This window comes from Chlorocebus sabaeus, chromosome 21, assembly GCF_047675955.1.
Source record: "Chlorocebus sabaeus isolate Y175 chromosome 21, mChlSab1.0.hap1, whole genome shotgun sequence".
Taxonomy (NCBI): domain Eukaryota; kingdom Metazoa; phylum Chordata; class Mammalia; order Primates; family Cercopithecidae; genus Chlorocebus; species Chlorocebus sabaeus.
The window spans coordinates 99,033,674-99,053,394 of record NC_132924.1 but is presented as its reverse complement, the minus strand read 5'-3'; the positions used below and the strand labels follow the sequence as shown (position 1 = coordinate 99,053,394).

General features: G+C 35.9%; 1 pseudogene; it reads right to left on the bottom strand.

The window, feature by feature from the left end:
- Positions 1-9,512: 9,512 nt before the first annotated feature.
- LOC103226835 (L-lactate dehydrogenase B chain pseudogene) lies at positions 9,513-10,645 on the bottom strand (annotated as a pseudogene).
- Between the last annotated feature and the right edge of the window lie 9,076 nt (positions 10,646-19,721).

Here is a 19,721-nt window from a genome sequence, read left to right as displayed (position 1 = left end):
TAAACATGGAGAAATAGTTGCATTGATCAATTTGAGTACAAAATTTTTACCAATATCATTTGTAAAACCTTCTAGATTCAGGATTACAGATTTTACATATCTCCCACCCAGCTATACAATATTCCAATTAAAAGGTTTCTGTTCTTTCTGTCACATGTTAGTGCCTATGTAAATTTTCTTAAGAATCAGAATTAGAAAGTAGGGAAAATGTTAAACATGCCATTTTTTATTTGGCATTTTGTATTTCACTAATTGTGTTTTCTATGAAGAAACACAAAACTGCTATTCTATTTTTAAACTTTGATTCTGGAAAATTTTTCAGTATACATTCAGAGATTGGATATAAAAATCTACTAATTATTATCACTTTTGACCTTCTGAAAGACTTTATTTGTTCTGTTATTCTATTATTTTTGGGGTTCTTTATAAAACATTGATTAAAAGCAATACAATGCAATTAATGTTTGGCTTACAAGGCTGAGGACAATTGGAAATAGATACAAACTATGTCTCATTGAAATGTACTTTCTCTATATATATTCCAACACACTTGCTGTCAAAATATAATTGCTTTATGTACTATGAATGTCCAATATGATTAGATAATAAGGTTCTTATCTTCTTAACAACATTTTATGAGATGCCAGTATTTGTTGCCACCAGAAAAAGGAATGGGTAATGATTCTTAACATATAATTATAAGGGCAGAAATGAACATATCAGTGTCTTTCAATGTATCTAGCAAATATTGCTCTATTTACACTAAGGCTGACACCTTTAGCCTCGTTAGCTATATCCATATATAATATTCCGGAAAGGTTTAAACATTTAGAGCCAGAGAACCTCCATTTCCTTGGATAAAACAACTTGATGTACCAGTACAAATCCAAGCTGTTAAATAGTACAAAATGTGAGTGAGTGTATTTGACAGTTAGTGGTACTCATTTTCTTTCTTTCTTTTTTTAATTATACTTTAAGTTCTGGGATACATGTATAGAATGTGCAGGTTTGTTACATAGGTATACACGTGCCATGGTGGTTTGCTGCACTCATCAACCCGTCATGTACATTAGGTGTTTCTCTTAATGCTATCCCTCCCCTTGCTCCCCACCCCCCTACAGGCCCCGGTGTGTGATGTTCCCCTCCCTGTGTCCATGTGTTCTCATTGTTCAACACCCACTTATGAGTGAGAGCATTCGGTGTTTGGTTTTCTGTTCCTGTGTTAGTTTGCTGAGAATGATGGCTCCCAGCTTCATCCATATCCCTGCAAAGGACATGAATGGTGTTCATTCTCTAAGAACTAACAAAACAATTTGAAAACCTAGGAGAGAAAACTTACAAGAACCAAATGAAATGCTTCTTACTAAACATAAAGGCACATGTTAGAAGCTCACAAAATCTTGCAAAATGCAAAACAGCGTTGAAAATGGTGTAGTGGTATTGGTTATGTGGTCAAATACACTTTGGAAATGATGAATACCACATATCCTACTTTTTCAAAACTGTGAAGGCTCTTGTAAAGTACTTAATAAAATAAATTTGTCTGTTAAACAATTTTTATACTTAAATCTCCTCAATATATCTGAACATAGAACCTTCTTTTATCTCTTTGCTTAACACTTTTAACAAAAAATGCAGTTTGCTGAAAAAAGATAGACAGTAATGTAAATTACAAATTATTTTGCATAGTTTAATTGTACAGGGTAAAGTTAAAAGAAATGCATCAGTATTTAGAAATTCAGATTTCTTTGAAAACATCAGTTTGAACGTCAAAACTATATTTTAAAAATAATTAGTTGAATGTGTTTTAATTTAATGTTTGATAATCATTTGTGTATATGTAAATAGAGCAGGTGTTATTTATACACAGTAATCATATACTTTTCTTTCATTTGCTACAATGAAGTTTTTATTTTAAATTATCTGACACTCATGCTCTAATTACCTCAATGAAACAAATTAACTTATATCCTGGAAATCTTGGTTTGGAAGGCGCCTAGAGAATTCGCCATTTATTCACAGTGATCTGGTTTCTTATCAGACTTACTTCTTGTTTGTATTTCAAAGACAGCATAAATCATAAAAGAACTTTCTGTTTAAAATATTAATGAGTTTTGATTTTGATAATATCGTCTCTACTATTACCCGAGAATAATTCCAGAAAGAATATTGGAATTCTGTTTTGCCTCGCTGTGCTTCATCACAAATACACGCAAACTGGCATGCACCAGCGAGAGAGAGACAGAGCTACTTATGTATGCAGCAGAATAATATCACATTGAATTGAGGAACTAGTCTCTCGGGACCAATTTTATGCCTTCCTCTGCAGCTGTATGGAGCCACTTTGGAACATAATATATTCTTTTGAAGTCAATGATCCCTGAGGGTTCAAAGCAAGATAAGAATTTGGCTCTTGATAGAGTGGATGCATTGTGTAGAATAGAGTCTTTAATTCTAAGCCTCGCTGAGTACATGCACATGCCCACACACATACAAGATGAAGAGAAAGCAGGAGTAAATCACAGGAGAATTCTTAAAATGATTAGGACTCCAAATATTGATTTGACATGCAAGAAATGAAACAGAAGTTTATCCATCCTTTGTATTGGAGGTGAAGTTGTAGTGGCATGTTTCTTCATCTGCCTTTACTTAAATGGAGTAGAAATGCTAAGAGGGAAAGAAAGATGATCAGATGGCCCAAAGGGGTATGTCTACAGAAAAAAATGATCAAGCTTAAAAAGGAAACCAGTTTTTCCTGGTAGAAAAATTACCAGATTTTTTGAAATTTGGTTTTACAATATTCAACCTGGAACCAATTTGTAAGAATGGCTCAGATTTCCAAAGAGATCAACTTGCTCACGGTCTTAATTCAAATTTAGGACAATTCATTCAACATGAGTGTGTGTGTGTGTGTGTGACTGTGTGTGTGTGAGTGTGTGTGTGTGTTCAGCATCTTTAGTAGAATTTCTGCTGGTTGAATTATGTATATACAAAAAAGAAGGAAAATTAGTTTTTCTATTCATAATGCGTGCAGATAAGCAGTAAAAGCTGTCAGTTCATAAACGACAGTGATTAGTTCTCTTAGTATTTATTTACCCGTTTTTGGTTACATTTCATGTCATGTAGGATGTTGTCTCCAAAAGCAGTTTAATTGTACCTGGTTTCAGATAACTTTGCTTTGGAATTTATAGCTGAAGCTCCCACTTAACATTACTAACACATATTTGAGAGCCTAATCGCATGCTAATAAGGAAGGGCTCTAAGGCTCTTATTCAAAGTGCTTTATAATTGGAACATAGTTGAAATTCCACAAAAACTGTTAACAGAAATAAAACTTGTAAAACAGAACCCGCTGGGCAAATGTCTAAGACAAGAAAATATGACTTGCTTTTGTCAGTAATTCTCCCTGAATTAGAAAGAAAAAATACAAGGAGACATTTGCTCAAGGAAAAGGATTCATATACATATTTATTCAATGGGTTAGAGATGACTAAAAATGTAAAGCTTAAATTGAGAATAATGTTCTAACAACATGTAACAGTGTAGAGCCTACACTCTTTTGTTGCAAGGTTAAGTTTTTTTGTGTATAGAATTGTGCAAGTTTGAGGACTCCTTTGATGGAAAAGGAAGCAGGTATGATTGCACAGTAAAGGATACCCTGGACGAATTCAACATTTTGATTATTGCTGGGTTCCTCCCTATAATCAAAGAGTTTGATTGTACTTCAGCTAGAATCTCCTGACTTTTTCACTGCAGTCCCTAACCTATGAGTTGGAGGCTTCGATCCTCTACTTGTAGCTATCAGATATGGGTTAGGTAGGTTACAGTCTTAGATGAGTTACAGACTGGTCAGACTGGTCAAATCTTCCAGGTGATCTGTAGCTGTTTCTTGCCCTTCTTCTCCAGTTGCTTCCAAGGAATCCCTCTACACTTTCAAGTTTGCTTAGTTAACTTTTGCATTTATCCATTGATTGTTTGGACTTATTTAACTTAGTAAACTGCTTCTTGAACCCTAAAACATATTTATTTAGCAAGGACATGAGATTGTCTTTTTAACTCTTTCTGTATGTATAGGCTCCTGGGACAAACCAGGAGCAGACCCATATAGGATTGGTTTAATGTTTGATAAATCTTTAATGCACCGTCACATTTTGAAACAACTTATGATACCAGTTTCTAATGAACACCAACAATACAGAATGTCAGCACTGAGGCACAACTTAAAATCATTTTATCTTAAAACAAACGGGGGGACATTGCCCATAGGGGAACAAACAATATTGAACATAAATGTAAAAATAGATACAAAGAGAGTTCTATTACCCTGTCATTCTAATTGATTTAGTAGGAAGGAATGATGAAAAGAGACAAGGGAATTAGGGTATATCATATATCTAGCACAGCTAGCAGTCACCCTCCATATGCAAAAGTGCAAAATGAGAACATTTCCTTGACAGCAAAGGAAGTGGGAAGAAATTATGCGTTATGACTTAAAAGGTAGAGATTTTGATGAAAACAGAAGTCAGAAAACAGCAGGATGACATCGAAGGAGGGAAAGTGATATAAACCCCTTCACATTGAATTCATTTTAACAAGAACTTCTAGGTTAACAATTCAAAAATGCAAATCATATTATTTCAAATTAAAATTCTTTTATGAGACCACATCTTTGTTAATACAATTTTAATTTGATCATAAATGGAAGCTCTTCGTGATCATGCCACCACTAGGTATGTTTAATTTCACCATACAACTCCTGCATGTCTGTTTATGGTTAGACATCTTTACCCTCAAGTTGCCTTCTTTGCCTAGATAATTCCTTTCTTCAATCTCAACTCAAGTTTGATATATCACTGACCTGTTCATGTCCCCAAGGCTGGACTACATAACCATCCTTTAAATTCCCACAGTATCCCATGCTTGACTCCATTACTGTTTTAAAAATGCCTTTTCATTCATTTACCTACCATGAAGTAATTCATTTCTATGTGGGCAGAGCCTATCACAGAGCTTCCTGCATAGCATCAACTCAATTAATATTTTCTGACCAAGTGGGAATGAAATAGTTGGTTTAGTGGGCCATTAGAAAATACTTCAGAGAATTCTGGAATCCCTTCTACAGAAATTTGAATTTTACAGGGGACTATCACTGTAGACGTGTAATTACCATATAGTAATAGAATAATAGAACTTATTAATCAATGCTCCTAGTAAAGCATTTGGCTTATTTTTCTTTTTTACTTTTTTGCTAATTTTAATATCTGAGTTGTTACGTAAATTACAGCCAAAAAATGGTGCTCCAAGATATTTTCTACTCTTTTTTTGTTTCATTTGTAATGTTATATGCAGTTTGATGAATTTGCCTTAGGACAAAAGAACAAAGTTCAAATGCTTCATGAAACAAAGATATAAATTCCTAGCAGCAGAAATTAGTAACACAGTCAGATGCCATTTGCAAAATTTTTCTCTTTGCAGCCCACACCAACAAATAATAAAAGATAGGTATTTTCTTGGTGCCTGGCAAATTGGCATGAAGTATCACATTTACAATAGCTGGGAGAAAATACTGTTTCTGGAAACTCAGAAACAATTCTGTTTGATTATTGTTGAAGAAGCATTTCTGTGCAGTGCGCAGCTAAAGAAGCAAGTTGAAATTAGGAAGCAGTAAGGAAACACATGGCCAAAAATTGAAAAACATCTACACATGTACTGTTTTTTCTGCATGTCTCACAGGAGGAGACTCCAACAAAACTTGGATTTTCACCAAGTAAGACTCTATGCAGGCGGCAAGCATGTCAATCTTCCTCAGGACTGGCAGAGGAAAGACAGAGAGTAAGTGAAGAAAAACCTGTAGGCTCTTGTAAAGACAATTATTTAATTTTTCAAACTCTTAAATATAGGGTAGTATGTGTAGAAGTAAGATGAAAGTTTGACAAGTGTATATGGCCATGATTTTTTTAGTTAGTTAGTTTGTTTGTTTTGATGGAGTCTCGCTCTTTCGCCCAGGTTAGAGTACAATGGCACGATCTTGGCTTTCTGCAACCTCCACCTCCCAGGTTCAAGCAATTCTCCTGCCCCAGCTTCCCGAGTAGCTGGGACTACAGGAGCTCACCACCATGTCCAGCTAATTTTTGTATTTTTAGTAGAGATAAAGTTGCCCCATATTGACCAGGCTGGTCTTGAAGTCCTGACCTTGTGGTCCACCTGCCTCGGCCTCCCAAAGTGCTGGGATTACAGTCGTGAGCCACAGTGCCCGACTTGCCCATGATTTTAAAATTAAAACATATATACTACAGTTTTTGGAAAAAACTTATTTACAGTTAAGAATACATTCTTTAAAAAAACCTTTTAGAAACTGGAAATATAAATCACCATGGCCTGTTTTAGGTGCCCATTTTGTGTATCAACACACTTCTATCTATTATAATACATGCAAGCATTTATGGTTTTCATTTAAATTCACCTGCCTCCTACTGAAAAGCTTTTGAGAGAAGAAATTATGTCGTATCTGCTTTTTGTTGTAGCATTTCTCCCTTTAACCATTTCTGGCATATGGTATGTGCTTACAAGCTTTTGCTGAATAAATAGATGACAGTTAATTAAAAGCAAAAGTTTGTGGGTAATAATGAAATTAATATGGTTTCTACCCAGTGACTTTTGTATTCAGGTAGTTCAGTGTAATCATTGGATTACAACCACAGCAGCAGAAACAATGAAGTGAATCTTCAAATCAATATGCAACCCCGAATAAAGCAACTTAATTCAAAATTGACTGTGTTTCACAATGTGGATGCAAATTGTGTGTTTCTTGTTTCTTTTTTCTTTTTTATAAGTATACCAGCACTTCTGGGTGCAAACTCAGACCTCAAGATGCTTACAATAATCAGATAAATCTGTGTATTGGGGGCAGCTAAATTCATTAATGGCATGATCCATGGCCGTCATTCAAAGTGTGGAGATAGTAAAAGACATACACCTGGTAATCTAAATCAGTAAAAGCATATGACCCATATATTTTCCCTGCTTTCAAAAGGAATGCAAAAAACCATCATCTCTCAGCAAATCAAAACCCTCATATGCCTCCACCTTTTCCTTTCAAATATTAGTATTAAATGTTTAAGGAGAAAAAAGGGTCATTTTTCATTATTATAAATCAATTTGATTTAAATTTTCTTCTTGTTTTTCTGGAAGAAGTCTCAAATTTGATGGGTAATGAAGTGAAATAGTCAGTGCCAAAGGCTCTGTTTCTCTGCAGGGTTTTTACTGTAATAGCATCCACAAATGTGTATGTCTAGCTTTAAAACTAATCACTAAAGCACGTCATTTAAAATGCTTTAGTGCAGAGACAGCAATGAAAAGGAAAGATCTCAAATTTTTCCAAGTGGAAGTAATTCACAATATTTTTCTTGAAATTGGGCATATTTTAGAGAAATATTTACAGCTCTAGGGCTCTAGGAAAGGTTTTCAATGGGAAAAATACACTTAAAAAATTTTAAAAACCGTATTTTTTTTCTCTGAACTTATTTGTTTATTCAATTTGGACTCGATAGTATTATCAGGACAATAAAATAATTAGTAAAATAAAAAATATATAATTAATTGAAATGATAGTCTTCAAATGTGGACACACACGAGCAGCTATAAACATCACCACTCCATAATCATAGCTCACTGTAATCTCAAACTCCTGGTCTCAAGTGATCCTCCCACCTTAGCCTTCTAAGTAGCTACGACTACAGGTAAATACCACCATGCTTAGGTCAATGCTAAACAATCTCTTTCAATTATACTTGAAATCCAATATAACACTTTTTCTAAGCATGTGGCTTACAGCTTTTTTGTTGATTATGGTATGTTTTCTGTTGATATTAATGATATCATATTCATTAGATATAATACATGTGAAATTTTGTTTTTGTATTTAGTAATTTGTCCTACAAGTTGAAATCTCGTAGTTAAAAATATAGTTTAGTAAGTAAATTTATGACTCACAAGTTATAGATAATCAATTTGAAACAATGAATAGTCAAAGGTACAACTACCAAAAATTTTAACTGAATAGTATAAACCTCAGGCACTAGCTAGAGTCACAAATTCTTACATGATTTTATAAAACAAACAAATTTAAATGAGTAAGCAAAATAATTGAATCAAGATGTTGAATATTAAGATTCTCTATTCAATAAGCTTAATTGTTCCTTTACCACTTTACAAAGTAAGTAAATAGATTTATTTACTACTGTGAAATTATACTCTTTAGTATTTCTAATGAATACATTTACAGCAGTATTATAACTAATATTAAAATTCATAATTAAAACACAGAAGGAAAGTTGAAAACTTAAACAATTCCGTGAAGCTGTTACTGGAAAAGAGTCCTGATCTAGACCCCAGGAGAGAGTTCTTGGATCTTGTGCAAGAAAGGATTTGGGGCATGACCACAGAATAAAATGAAAGCAAGTTTATTGAGAAAGTAAAGGAATAAAAGAATGGCTAGTCCATACGCAGAGCAGAAGCATGGTTGGACATTTTTATGGTTATTTCTTGGTTATATGCTAAACAAGGGGTAGATTATTCATAAGTTCTCTGGGAAAAGTGTGGGCATTTCCCAGAACTGAGGGTTCCTCCCCTTTTTATACCATATATGGTAACTTCCTGAAATTGCCAAGGCATTTGTAAATTGTCATGGCGCTGGTAGTAGTGTTTTTTTTCTGTTTTCTTTTTTTGCATGCTAATGTATTGTAACTAGCAAATAATGAGCCATGTGGACCACCTGTGGTCACTCTAATTGCCATCTTGGTTTTGGTGAGTTTTGGTCAGCTTCTTTACTGCAACCAGTTTTATCAGCAAAGTCGTTATGACCTGTATTATTTCGCCAACCTTGACCTCCTATATCTTCCTGTGATTTAAAATGTCAAACCTTTTGGGAATGCAGCCCAGTAAGTCTCAGCCTCATTTTACCCAGCCCCTATTCAAGATGAAGTTGCTCTGGTTCAAACACCTCTGACAAAGCCAATGGTAAATGAATCATCTTTAATAATGCTACTTATAGTAACATGCAGTTTTTATTAACATTGATTTTAAAAGAAGTGTTCAAAACAAGTCACTTATAAAACACTTTACAATAACTGTGTGTGTGTGTTTTAACTATTTGTTATCTATGTATTTTACTGTATTAGGCATGATGCCAGTTTATTTGGGCAGGCACAATTTCACCATCTAAGAATTTAAAATTTAAGTTAGAAAACACAGATGTGAAGACACACAAAACTTGAAAACCAACAAAACCCCTAAATTATTGTTGAATGAAAGTAGTGTCTTTAAGTATCTCACGTATCTCTTTTTTCTCATTATTCATCTACTACTATTACTACTATTCACTTATTTTTTTCTTCTTTTTTTTTTTTTAGAAGCACACTACAATGGTTAATTTTATTTGTTCAAGAGCTCATATTGCAAGCATTAAACCAAGCATAGGCCTTGATTCTATGAGCCCAAATTCACATATTGAAGAAGATCAAAGCAAACTGTGATTCATGTACACAGATGAAAACTAAAGGCTCAGAGTTAATAACATTGTAGTTTTTAAATTTCTATAGCCTAGAGCCCAGTAGTCACAGGTCTTTTAGGTCCTTCTGGATGTCCCACAGGGTATCTGCACTTTTCTTGAGCTGAGCAACTTCATCATCCTTTAGCTTCTGGTTGATAACGCTGGTTAATCCTCGGGCATTGAGGATACACGGAAGGCTCAGGAAGACTTCATTCTCGATGCCATATATCCCCTTTACCATTGTTGACACGGGATGAATCCTGGATAGATTTTTCAACGTGGATTCAACAAGATCAGCCACACTTAATCCAATAGCCCAGTTGGTATATCCTTTTAGCTTGATGACTTCATAAGCACTTTCAACCACCATCTTATGCACTTCCTTCCAATTTTCACTATCATTGTCAGTTCCGTTTCTGGATTCAGTTCCTGGATAGAAACACCTGCCACATTCACGCCACTCCACACAGCCACACTTGAGTAGCCATGTTCCCCCCGAAATCCATCCATGGCAGCTGCTGGGATGAATGCCAAGTTTTTCAGCCATAAGGTAGCGAAATCTAGCAGAATCCAGATTGCATCCACTTCCAATCACGCGGTGTTTGGGTAATCCACTTAGTTTCCAGGTAACATATGTAAGAATGTCCACTGGGTTGGAAACCACAATTATGATGCAATCAGGACTGTACTTGACGATCTGAGGAATAATGAATTTGAAGACATTAACATTTCTCTGCACCAAATTGAGCTGACTCTCCCCTTCTTGCTGACGGACTCCTGCCGTTACCAATACAATCTTAGAATTGGCAGTCACAGAATAATCTTTATCTGCCACAATTTTAGGCGTCTAAAGAAATAAGCTCCCATGCTGCAGATCCATCATTTCTCCTTTAAGCTTAGCTTCCAAAACATCCACAAGAGCAAGTTCATCAGCCAGAGACTTTCCCAGAATGCTGATAGCACATGCCATACCAACTTGTCCAACACCCACTACAGTGATCTTATTGTTTGGGACTGTTGCCTCTTCTTCCGCAACTGGTGCAATGAGTTTTTCCTTAAGAGTTGCCATTTTGCACAGGAGGGAGAAGGCGCTGGAGACCTTCATTTATTTTTCTTATAAATTTGTTTAAGTTACTTATAGATGCTGGATACTAGACCTTTGTCATATGCATAGTCTGTAAAACATTTCTTCCATTCTGTAGGTTGTCTGTTTACTCTGTTGATAGTTTCTTTTGCTGTGCAGAAGATCTTTAATTAGATCTTATTTGTTAACTTTTGCTTGTATTGCAATTTTGCTTGTATTGTAATCGCTTTTAGTGTCTTCATCGTGGAATCTTTGCCTGTGCCTATGTCCTGAATGGTATTGCCTGGGTTGTCTTAAAGGATTTTTGTAGTTTTAGTTTTACGCTTAAGTCTATAACCTATCTTGAGTTAATATTTGTATATGGTGTAAAGAAGGGATTGAATTTTAATCTTCTGCATATGGCTAGCCAGTTTTCCCAGCACCATTTATTGAATAGGGAGCCATTTCCCCATTGATTGTTTTTTATGACACCTGGGTGATGAAATACCTGTACAACAAATTCCCATGACACAAGTCTACCTATATAACAAACCTGCATGTGTACCTCTGAACTTAAAGTAAAAGTTAAAAATTTTTCATTTATATTTTAAGCTTCTCAAAGTGAAAATCTGTGTTTGATTTACTTAGCAGCATGTATTGATCACAGTAATCATGTATTAAGAGTTCAGCAAATGTTTGCCTAATGAGTGGATGATTTATAAGTAAAATAAACCATACCTCTAGTGGAAAATAAGTGACAGAAATATTAGGAATACAATATCTGTGCACAAAGATACTGAAGGAATTTTGTTTCCTGTTTTAAAAGAGTTTGGGAGTAAAACTTTAACCCAACTTTGTTGGATTCAATGTGAGAAAAGACATGGGTAATTAGATGATGGCAGCATGGTATGCACTGAGGACAAACAGTGAAGGAAGAGGTTTGTGGGGAAAAAAAAAAAAAAAAAAATCTTGGATTACCCTAGTGGAGGACTGACACATATAGTGTGAAGACTTGTAAATAAAAGAAAGATGCAATTTTGGCTGGGTACAGTGGCCCACACCTGTAATCCCAGAACTTTTAAGCTGAGGTGGGTGGATCACCTGAAGTCAGAAGTTCGAGGCCAGCCTGGCCAACATAGTGAAACCCAGTCTTTACTAGAAATACAAAAAATTATCCAGGGATGGTGGCTGGCACCTGTAATCCCAGCTACTCAGTAGGCTGAGGCATGAGAATTGCTTGAATATGGGAGGCAGAGGTTGCAGTGAGCCGAGATTGCACCATTACACTCCAGCCTGGGCAACAAGAGAGAAACTCCATATAAAACAAAACAAAACAAAACAAAAACAACAACAACAAAAGAAAGATACAATTTAAAAATTTTAATATAATGATTAGAGATGGCTTTTTGTGCAATAATATGATTAATTAAGGTGCTGTGGCGGGTCTCTCAGACTACCCTTAGTCTCCAGCCATTGGAAGAACTCACAAGACTCAGAAGTTGTTATACACATAGTTATAGTTTATTTCAGAAAAAAGATACAGATTAAAATCAGCAAAGGGAAAAGTGCATGAGGTGAAGTCCAAGAGTAACCATGTACAAGCTTCTACCTGTCCTTTCCATTGGAGTTACACAAATGCACTTAATTCCCCCAGCAATGGTATATGACAACATATGTGAAATGTTACCAACGATAAAACCCCAGGTGAGCTTTGATGTTCAGAGTTTTTATTGCAGGTCAGTCGTGTTTGGCCCATGGCCTGAGGCATACAAACACAGGAGTTCACCATAGATTACATGGTTAGCATAAATTATCTGATCAAGTTGAATAACATGGGTAAAGCCGTCAGGCATACAAAGACATTTTTATCAGGGAGAATATCCCATGGGTTCAGAACTCATTTCCTTAGAGCTGGCCTAAAGCCAGTCCTAAAGACAGGCATTTCTTGGAAATGTTCAAGATTTCAGGAACTCAGAATTTTCATTTGTGGATGCCACAAAGACTACTATGACTAAGAAAAAATATATTGGTATAGCATGTAATAGTTTTACAGATTTTTTCATTTATATTGTTCAAATTAACAGATAAAATTATCATATATGATGTGATTTTAATAAAATAACTGCTATTTCAGATATTTTATTTAATTTTGAAATGCAAAGCAGTGAATACACATTGAACATGAAAAGGAAAAATACTAAATTTGAAGGTAATAAAAACAAATAAACAAAAAAAGTTAAATAGAAAATATAAAATAGTAGCCAGATGTCATTCTAGCAAAAAGACACATGTAGTCATGTTCATTGCAGCACTGTTCACAATTACAATGACATGTAATCAACCTAGGTGCCTATCAATGGTGGACTGGATAAGGAAAATGTGGTACATATATATCATGGAATACCACACAGTCATAAAAAGGAACTAAATAATGTCCTTTGCAACAACATGAATATAGCTAGAGTTCATTATCCTAAACAAATTAACATATGAACAACAAACCAAATATCACATGTTCTCACTTATAAGTGAGAGGTAAATACTGAGTACACATGAACTTTAAAATGAGATCAATAGACATTGGAGACTACTACAGAAAAGACAGAGAGAAGCAAGCAAGTGCTGAAAAACTACTTATTGGCTATTGTGCTCACTTTCTGGGTAGTGGAATCGTTTATACCCCAAGCCTCAACTTCATGAAATATAGTCATGAAACAAACCTGCACATGTACCCCTAAATCTAAAATAAAAGCTGAGGAAGTGGAGGTGGAACAAGAGGGCCAACTAGAAGTCTCCACCAATCATCCTGTCTGTAGGAACACCAAATTAAACAATTACCTACACAAAAAAAAGAACTTTCATAAGAAACTAAAATCAATTGAGTGATCACAGTGTCTAGTTTTAACTTCATATCACTGAAAGTGGCACTGAGGAGGACAGAAAAGCCAGTCCTGAATTGCCAGTGCCTCCCCTTTCCCATCCCACAGCAGTGGCCAACACATTGCAGAAAGATAATCTGTGCACCTGGAGAACTGAGAGCACAGTGTTTGTGAGTCTAGGCCACAAGGACTACAATTTCTGGGCAAGTCCTGGTGCTATCATGGGCTCAGAGCCAGTGAAGTTGGGGGGCATGCAACCTAATAAGATCCCAGCCAGGGTTGCCAAGGGAGTGCTTGTGCCACCCCTTCCCCAACCCCAAGCACCCCAGGCCTGTAATGAGTACTGCCTGTCTACCACTGATGTTCACTCAAGACTCAAGTGTGCTTCAGTCATTTGGTAGTGACTGCTACCAGCCCCGGAACTCTCTTCAGGGGAGTGGGCTCCCCTCTGGCTCAGGATAGGTCCAGAAATGTCACCCAAGAACCATGGCCTTGAGTCAGGGACCACATCAAGAGTTCACTTGATGCTTTATCACACTGTGACTGAGCTGGTACCTAAGCTGCAAGCTGCAAGACAAAGTTACCTTTACTTTTCCGTCCCCTTTTCTCAAGCAAGAGTCCCCGCCCATAGCCACCACTGATGGGATTTTGTTGGGCTGCACCTTAAGCCAGCACATCTCTGAGTCTCACCCAAGGTCCACGGCAAGTACTGCCCAGGTACATTGCTAATTATTCAGGACTCAGGGGCTCTTTAGTCAACAGATGATAAATCCTGCCAGCACTGGGCTCCTCCCTTCAAGCAGCAGATCCTCTTATAGCACCGGGTATGTCTAGAAATGCTATCTGGGATCTAGGCCCTGGAATAGGGGCATCAGGACTCTGCGTGGTTCCCTGTCCTACTGTGGCTGAACTGGAATCCAAGTTGCAAGACAAAGTCCTCTACTCTTGTCTCTCTTTTCTTCATCCACAAGTATCAAGATCATCCAGGAAAACATGACCTCATTAAAGAACTAAATAAGGCACCAGGGACCAATCCTGGGGAGACAGAGTTATGTGACCTTTCAGACAGAAATTCAAAATAGCTATGATAAGGAAACTCAATGAAATTCAAGATAACATAGAAACTGAATTCAGAATTTGATTAGATAAGTTTCACAAAGAGATTGAAATGATTAAAAAGAATCAAGCAGAAATTCTGCTGTTGAAAAATGCAATAGACATACTGAAGGATGCAATAGATTCTGTAGAGTTGATCAAGCAGAAGAAATAATTAGTAAGTCTGAAGACAGTCTCCTTGAAAATATACAGTCAGAGGAGACAAAAGTTAAAAGAATAAAAAAGAATGAGGCACACATACAAGATCTGGAAAATAGCCTCAAAAGGGCAAGTTTAAGTTATTATCCTTAAAAAGGAGGTAGAGAAAGAGATAATGGTACAAAGTTTATTCAAAGGGGTAACAACAGAGAACTTCCCAAATAGAAAGCGATACGAGCATTTAAGAACGAGATGATTAAAGAACACCAAGCAGATTTAATCCAAAGAAGACTACCCCTAAAGTTTGTTTATTTATTTATTTATTTATTTATTTATTTATTTACTGAGACAGAGTCTCACTCTGTTGTGTAGACTGGAGTGCAGTAGCACAATCTGGGCTCACTGCAACCTCTGCCTCACAGGTTCAAGTGATTCTCATGCTAGCTGGGACTACAGGCACACATCAATACACTTGGATAATTTTTGTATTTTTAAGAGATCAGGTTTTGTCATGTTGGCCAGGCTGGTCTCAAGCTCCTGACCTCAAGTGATCCACCCACGTCGGCCTTCCAGGGCATTTAACAATCAAATTCTTAAAGGTCAAGGATAATGAAAGAATTCTAAAAGCATTAAGAGGAAATAAGCAAATAGCAAATAATGGAGCTCCAATTTGTCTGGCAGCAGAATTTTCAGTTGAAACCTTAAAGGCCAAGAGAGAGTGGCATAACATATTTAAATTGCTGAATGAAAAAACAAATTATCCTAGAATAGTATATACAATGAAAATATTCTCAAATATGAAGGAGAAATAAAGACTCCCAGACGAAATGATGCTGGGGGATTTCACCAATACCAGACCTGTCCTTCAAAAGAGGCTGAAGGGAGTTCTTCAATCTGAAAAAAAAAGGGCATTAATGAGCAATAAGAAATCATCTGAGGGTATAAAATCCGTTAGTAATAGTAAGTACACAGAATAAAACACAGAATAGTGTAACACTGCAATTGTGGTGTGTAAACTATTCATTTAGAGTAGAAAGACTATAAGATGAATTTATCAAAAATAATAACTACCGCAATTTTTCAAGACATTGACAATACAATAAGATACAAATAGGAACAAAAAAAAAGGTTTAAAGGTGGGGGAGTTGAAATTTAAATTGTAAGATTCTTATTAGTTTTTTTGGCTTGTTTGTTTAATAGTTTGTTTATGCAATCAGTGATAAGTTTACATCAATTTAAAATAATGGATTATAAGATATTATTGCAAAACTCACGGTAACCTCAGATCAAAAAACATACAACAGATACACACACAGAAAAAGGCAAGAAATGAAACAAATACTAGAGAAAATTACATTCACTAAAAGAAGGACAGAAAGAAAAGAAAGAAGGAAGAAGAGAAGACCACAAAACAACCAGAAACAAACAAACAAAAATAACAAAATGCAGGAGTAAGTCGACACTTATCAATAATAACAGTGAATGTAAATGGACTAAACTCTCAAATCAAAAGACATTTAATGGTAGCATTGATTTAAAAAAAGCAAGAGCTGGCGGAGCTGGTGGCTCACACCTGTAATCCCAGCACTGTGGGAGGCCGAGTAGGGTGGATTACCTGAAGTCAGGAGTTCATGACAAGCCTGGCCAACATGGTGAATCCCTGTGTCTACTAAAAATACAAAATTTAACTGGGTGTGGTGGCACATGCCTGTAATCCCAGCTCCTTGAGAGGCTAAGGCAGGAGAATTGCTTGAGCCTGGGAGGCGGAGGTTGCAGTGAGCTGAGATTATGCCACTGCACTCCAGCCTGGCCAACAGAGTGAGACCCTGTTTCTAAATAAATAAATAAATAGCAAGACCCAACATCTGTGGGCTACAAGAAACATACTTCACCTATAAAGACACCCATAGATGAAAATAAACGGATGGAAAAAGACATTCCATTACAATTAAAAAAGAGCAGTTACATTAAACAAAATAGATTTCAAGACAAAAACTACAAAAACAGACCAAGAAGGTCATTATATAATGATAAAGGGCTCAATTCAGCAAGAGGATGTAACAAGTGTGGAGCACACACACACACAACACTGGAGGACCCAGATATAAAAGCAAATACTATTAGAGATAACGAGCTAAAGAGAGAGACATATCCCAATACAATTATGGTAACAGCTGGAGACTTGGCACCCCACTTTCAGCACTGGATAGATCTCTCAGACGGAAACTTAACAAACAAACATTGGGCTTAATCTGCACTATAGACCAGCACTTCCCAACTTTTTTGGCACCAGGGACCAGTTTTGTGGAAGACAATTTTTCCATGGACCTGGGATGGGGGAGATGCTTTCCGGGTGAAACTGTTCCACCTCAGATCATCATGCATTAGTTAGCTTCTCATAAGGAGCATGCAACCTATATCCCCTGCATGTGCAGCTCACAATAGGGTTTGCACTCCTATGAGAATCTAATGCCATGGCTGATGTGACAGGAGGTGGAGCTCAGGTGGTAATGCTTGCTCTTTCTAGGTCACTGCTCACATTCTGCTGTGCAGTCCTGTTCTTAACAGGCCAAGGACTGGTACATGTCCATGTCTGGTGGTTGGTGAGGCCTGCTATAGATCAAATGAGCCTAACAGATACTTATAGAGCTCTTCATCCAATGGCTCTAGAATACACATTCTGCTTTTAGCATATGGATCTTTCTCAAGATTAGAGCGTATATTAATCCAGGAAGTGTATATTATTATTTTTTCAAATTTAAATTTTTATCAAGCATCTTCCTTGACCATAGTGGAACGAAACTAGGAATCAATAACAAGAAGAATTTTGGAAGCCACACAAACACATGGAAATTAACCAATATGCTCCAAAATGGCCGGTGGGTCAATGAAGAAATTTAGATGGAAACCAAAAAATTCTTGAAACAAATGAAAGTAGAAACAAAATATACCACAACCTATGGAATACAATGAAAGTAGTACTAAGAAGAGAGTTTATAGCAAATAACCACAATTTCAGAAAAGTAGAAAAACTTCAAATGAACAAACTAACAATGTATCTTTAAAACTAGAAAAGCAAGAGCCTACTGGAGCCAAAATTAGTAGAAGAAAATAAATAATAAATATTAGAACACAAATAAATGAAATTGAAATAAAATTACAAGAGAGTAATGAAATGAAAAGCTGACTTTTTAAAAAGATAAAACTGACAAAATTTTAGTGAGACTAAGAGAAAAAGAGGAGATCTGTATAATAAAATTAGAGATGAAAAAGGAAACATTACGACTGATACCACAGACATTCAAAGGATCATAAGAAGCTACTATGAGCACCTATATGCCAAAAGGTTAGAAAACCTAGAAGAAATGGACAAATTCCTAGACACATATGACTGACCAAGATTGAACGTTAAAGAAATCCGAAACCTGAACAGACCAATAGCATGTAATGAGATTGAATCCATAATAAAATGTCTCTGAGCAAAGAAAAGCCCAGGACCTAATAATGTCAATGCTGAATTTACTATGAGCAATCCTACTCAAACTGTTCTGAGAAATAGAGGAGAATAGAACACTTCCAAACTGATTCTATGAGGCCAATTTTACCCTCATAGCAGAACCAGATGACACATAGAAACAACAACAACAATGAAACAAACAAACAACAAAACTACAGGCAATATCCCTGATGAACATTGATGCAAAAATCCAACAAAATACTATCAAACTAATTTCACCAACACATTAAAATGATTATTTATCATGACCAAGTGAGATTTATCCGAGTGATGTAAGGATGGTCCAACATAAAGAAATCAATCAGTGTAATACATAGTATCAACAGAAGAAAGGACAAAAACCTTGTGATCATTTCAGTTGATGCTGGAAAAGCATTTGATAGAATTTAGTGTCCCTTTATGATAAAAACCCTTAAAAACTGGGCAGAGAAAAAACATACCTCAACACAATAAAAGCCATATACAACACGCCCACACAGCTAGTATCTTATTGCATCGGGAAAATATGAAAGTGTTTCCTATAAGATCTGGAACTTGACAAGAATGTTCATTTTCACCACTGTTATTCAACATAGTAGTGGAGGTCCTATCTAGAGCAATCAGACAGGAGAAAGAAAGAAAGACCATCCAAATGGGAAAGGAATAAGTCAAATTATCCTTGTGTGCAGATGATATGACCTTAAATTTCAAAAAAAAAAAAAAAAAAAAAAAAACCTAAAAACTCCACTAAAACACTATTGGAACTGATAAATAAATTCAGCAATGTCACAGGATACAAAATCCGCATACAAAAATCAGTAACCTTTCTACATGCCAACAGTGAACAGTCTGAAAAAAAATGGAGAACGTAATCTATTTTACAATAGCTAGAAATAAAATAAAATGCCTAGGAATTAACCAAAGAAGTGAAATGTCTCTATAATGAAATCTATAAATAACTGATAAAAGAAACTGATGAAGACACAAAAGAATGGAGATATCTTTCATGTTCAGGGATTGAAAGAAAGAATATTGTTAAAATGTCCATACTACCCAAAGCAATCTACAGATTTAATGCAATCTCTATCAAAATATCAATGACATTTTTCATAGAAATAGAAAAATAATAATAATGAAATTTATATGTAACCACCAAAAGGCCCAGAATAGCCAAAGTCATCCTGAGCAAAAAGAACAAAACTGAAATAATCACATTACTTGACGTGAAAGAATACTATATAGCTATAGTAACCAAAACAGCATGGTACTTGCATAAGAACAGACACATAGACCAATGGAACAGAACAGAGAACCTGGAAACAAATCCATACAACTACAGTGAACTCATTTTCCACAAAGGGGCCAAGAGCATACACTGGGGAAAGACAGTCTCTTCTGTAAATGATGCTGGGACAACAGGATATGCATATGCAGAAGAATAAAACTAGGCTCCTATCTCTTGACATATACCAAAATCAA